General features: G+C 44.7%; 1 protein-coding gene and 2 long non-coding RNA genes across 4 annotated transcripts in view; 2 read left to right on the plus strand and 1 right to left on the minus strand.

Moving 5' to 3' along the window:
- Window positions 1-4,606, plus strand: part of PHF2 (PHD finger protein 2) — a 206,117-nt gene that overhangs the window by 65,894 nt on the left and 135,617 nt on the right. The gene's annotated exons all lie outside the window — the stretch shown is intronic.
- LOC109289126 overlaps window positions 1-4,606 on the minus strand; it is a 12,248-nt gene that overhangs the window by 3,447 nt on the left and 4,195 nt on the right. The window lies entirely within an intron of this gene.
- LOC109289125 overlaps window positions 1-4,606 on the plus strand; it is a 10,515-nt gene that overhangs the window by 1,523 nt on the left and 4,386 nt on the right. The window lies entirely within an intron of this gene.

Raw genomic sequence — 4,606 nt, forward strand, 5'->3', positions numbered from 1 at the left:
ATGCCCCTTCCCTCCCCCCTCCCCTTCCACCACAACAGATTTACCACCTGTATCGCAGCTGTATCGGATATCTGATCAGTATTGGCTGATATGCCTCCTTAAATATCCACTATTGGTATCAGCCCCCCAAATTTTTATTGGTGCACCCCTAGTTCCAAACTTTCACTATTTTTTGGGCTATCTTTTCCAAAAATAACCCAGTATCCTTCTGGTGTGCAGACAACAGATGGACCAACCTGAAATTTAAAATTCAAACCAGTTTTGTTAATTTGGTATGGAAGAAGCATTTGAACAATGGAAAAATGCTGTTTCTTCTCAAGTTAGTAACTGAAACAGGTTTTAAAGAGTTTCCTTTTAAATTTCTCACCAAAAGCAAAACTAACTTCTGAGCTAAAAACAAGGGTAAGAAAAATCAACCCCTGTCAGAGTTGTGTGGCTACTGAGAATGTAAGTATTAAAATTACAAAAAGCATGGTAATTTGTTACAGGACAAGATTTATGGGCAAGAGACTGTATTCAGAGACTGTCTATCAGGTATTGTACAGACACCTACACACATGTATATAAATGCCACCCCACACTTTTTAGCAGGAAGCCCTGGTCCTACCACAAACAGCGCACAATCCAAGTGCAAAATTTATTTTAAAATGTGGTAAATATGTTTTCCTCTCATAGCTAGAGTCGAAATCACTGCAGTCCATGTGGTTTGTCTATGGGAGGCAGCTGCTTGTTTTAGTCAAGAGCACATCTCGCTGCCAAGCCAAGGAGCAGCATTTCTGTTAGCTTCGGAAGCAGCTGTTTGCCCATTTCTGAGTGAATGAAATGAAGCTAGAAGCACATATGTGCCTGTGGTGGGGGCTGTGGATAGGAAAGGAAACAAGGGAAAATAGTTACAGATAAGGGCCAAATTATCAGCGGATGTAAATTGACATAGTTGACTTTAATGGAGCTATGCCAAGTTTCATCAGCTGAAGATGTGACCCGCTCTTTCTTAGAGTGAAACATATATTTAGAGAAGATCAGGAACAACAATTGTCAATGAAAGCAAGTAGCTTTAACTGATGGTTCCTTCCTGAGTGTTGTTTTGTAAGCTGGTTTATGGTGAGACAGTTCTCTCTCTTTCAGGATATGTAACTACCATGTTAAGGGCCAAAATTACGTCTGGAGAGTGGAAGAGGATAGGGCTTCTGAGTAATCACAATGCTTTGTGGGTTATGGATGTTTGCTGCCAAGAAAGTGGAGGTGCAAGATAAGCATGTAGTAATGATCCTGTTGGTTGTCAGTCTAGCGTACATAGCCCAAGTAAGGTATTTTGCTTTATATAAATAGTACTCCATGATGGTGCAACAGTTTAAGCTGGAATGTCTCTTAATGGACATTCTCTGATTTCTGTTTTGAGCTATCTGGAATTTCCCTTAAAATATTTATTGGCCTCCTAATCACTAGGTGAAGCTGATCAACTGCAAGTTTTCCTGCCATTTACCAAAGCTGGAATGTTACAGCCACAGTGGGGTCTATTTTTGTGACTGAGGAAACATAACAGACCCTGTGATTTACCCGTCCTCACCAGGGGCTAATGCTTGCATATCCTGAGATATCATTGTGCCATCTGAGAAGAGAAACAGCATATTAACCTGCTCACCAGTAAAATTGGTATCCCCAAGAGTAGACTTTCCAATATACCTACTGTCATCATTCTACTGAACTACAGCATAGTTGTTCTGCATGATTTAGAGCCTCAGCTGTGGCAATGAAAGGGAGGAGTGTTACACGGTGCGGTGTTACTGTTAAAGTGCAGGTTATAAAATGAAAATCACTATGGAATCTATCAAAATTGCAGTCATGGGTTCATAATATTCCAACATTATGGGCAGTTTTATAAAAAGTCATGGATTTTTCGTAACTATTTTTACTTGATCATTTTACCTTGGTGGTAAGAGCCTGCTGTGGTGATGTTTATAGCATATTTCTTTAACACCAGTTTTGAAAAAACCCCCAAAGCTAAAGGGATACTCAAAGCTGTACTTAATCTTTTCCAAGCCCATTTGCAAAAGTCTCTGTAATGTTTTACATACACTTTTTGATTTTTTAAATTTAAAGCTCCATCAGTTTTGCACATAATTTAAGACCCTACAATAACAAAGGGAAAATAAACAACAAATGCACATTGTTTTAAAGATTGCTTTGCATTATATTGTAGAAATCTATTTGGATTATATTAAAAGGTAAACGCAGTCAGCTCCATCAGCAACAACCAGTGAGCGGTGTGGCTCCTGTTTGTCAGTCTCTGTCAGGGTTAGTTCTGTTCTATCCTCCTGCCTTATGTAATTTAGAGCAGCCTCAGAACTGTTCCCGACAATACCAGGGATAAAATCCTGGCCTGGAAAAAGTCAATGATAAAACTTCCATTGACCAGTTGGGCCCAGCAGTGTGAAAGTGGGGAGGTGGAGGGTGCAGTGCATCGTTTAGTGATGGCAGGAGTACAAAAGTGTTCTACTCTCAGCCCACTTACCCCAGCTGCAACACAGTGGCTTTGGAAAGAGGAAATTCAGGAGGTATTTCCTAAGATGGTTCCTGTGCCACCCAAGAATGATTGCACACTATGGGAACCTGTAGCTGGCCAGCTATGCTGAATTTTCAGCTTCTCTGCATCTCTAGAATGATAAACACAGGCTGGGGTGGAGCTAAGGACTATGCCACATGCAGTCGGTCACTCTTTGTATTCTGTACCTTAAAGTCCTCACTGGGCACGTCCACACATTCAGGCATGTGCACTTGCAGGAGCTCAAATAGAAGTGGTGCAAGTATGAGCCAGGGATTTTTGCTTCAGTGCACATACCAGGACATGTGCTTTGGTGCGGTGCAAGTTGTACCACTTGGAGCAAAATAACCCTGCTTGGCTCCTCCCAGATCTGCAGCCAGGGGGAGTTAGAGCCTGGGGCCAGGTGTGTAAAAACCTGCCCTGTTCTGGCCCCATCAGTACAAAAAGCTGCCCTGGCAAGTAGCTCAGGCCTACTCGCTGTCAGGAGCTTCTGGGGCCCAGCCAATTGGTGCCTGGGGACACAACCTCTTGTGCCAGCTGGACTGCTGCAGCAGCCCTGAGTGTTCCCTGCACCCCCTACCCACTGCAGCAGTCTGGCAGTGGGGACTGCTGCCTGGCTGTGACCTGCTGCGCACCTGCCAGACCCAGATGGGGACTGCACAGCTAGTAGAGGCATCTGCCTCTCTGGGCCAGCTGCCAGTGGGCTATGGCTACAGAGTTGGCCTTTGTGTGGCACTACTGCCATAAATGTCCCTGCCCGGCCATCTGTTTCCTTGCAAATTGTTTAAGTGTCCAAGTGGCTTCCTGCCTTCTGTGTGCATGGACCAATGGGCATCAAGAAAAGGATGACCAATCAGGCCATAGTTGTGTGAGGATGAATCATCCTAAGTGGTGACCCCCCCACCTTTGTGTTAGGTGAGCTTCCTAGTATGTATTTGTTGCCCTGTGGGGTCAGGCCAACTCTCAGGATCTCAATATTGTGCAGTTAGGAGGGTGTGGCACAATTGCACGTATACGAACACACAAATCAATTGGGTGCCTACACACACACTACCAACTCAGGCATATACACATCCAAACTAGCCTAGGGACATGCATATCTATCACCAATTCAAGCACATACACTATACACCCCAAAAGTTAGATAAAAATCAGTTGTCCATACCTGCACACTCAGTACACATACACAGATCACTAATTTGTATATCATGCACACAATGATGTGTGTGTATGTGTGTACACACACACACACACCAGCTCACACACATACAACCCACCTATATATACACACAGGTGAGTTCCTAACTTGAGTGGTATGGTATGTATGTGTGTGCTTGGGGTACCTGGGATACTTGGGGGAAGGATAAGGTGAGAGAGAGAGAGTTAAAATGTAGGGAGTGAAAGATGCCAGAACTGGGATTAGAACCAGTAGACTAGAGAGAAGCTGACTGAGGAACTGAGGCTTGGGTTTCCTTAAGGTCAAGTGGCCCCAGGGTTACTCAGGGTCATTGGTGCAAGGGGGAAAAAAAAAAGCCTGGTGGCAAGGAGGAGACAGCCAGGAAAGAGAGAGACAGAAACCTGGGAGTTTGGGGCTGGAAACTGAGGCAGACAGCTGAGCTATGGGGAGAGGGGACAGATAAGTAGTGGCAAGGAAGAGATAGCCAGGAAAGAAACTGAGGCAGAAATCTGGGAGCTCAGGGGAAAAGGCAGTGGGGATAAGACAGTGGCAAAGAAACAGGGGGTTTGCAGGCAGAGAAGAGCTCAGGACAGGTGTTGGAGGTGGCGGTGAGCCGGAAGCAGGTGAGGGAGAAATGAGACAGAAGTTAGAGGGGCAAGGAGCATAGATTGGAGCAGGGCTGGACTGTAGTAAAGCAAACCCAACTCAGGGGTCCAAATAACAGTTTTATTAAACAGACAACCCACTACACAGCCCCATGAAGTTATTGGTTCACACACACACGCACACACACAAGCACTCACAATGGCAGCAGGAGAAAAAGACTTAGTGGAAGGGTTGGAGTCCAGGTGGGGAAGAGAAGCAAAGTCCAAGTCCTTGGTTGAAGA

This window comes from Gavialis gangeticus, unplaced genomic scaffold (genome assembly GCF_001723915.1).
Source record: "Gavialis gangeticus isolate Ggan-Ray unplaced genomic scaffold, GavGan_comp1, whole genome shotgun sequence".
Lineage (NCBI taxonomy): Eukaryota > Metazoa > Chordata > Crocodylia > Gavialidae > Gavialis > Gavialis gangeticus.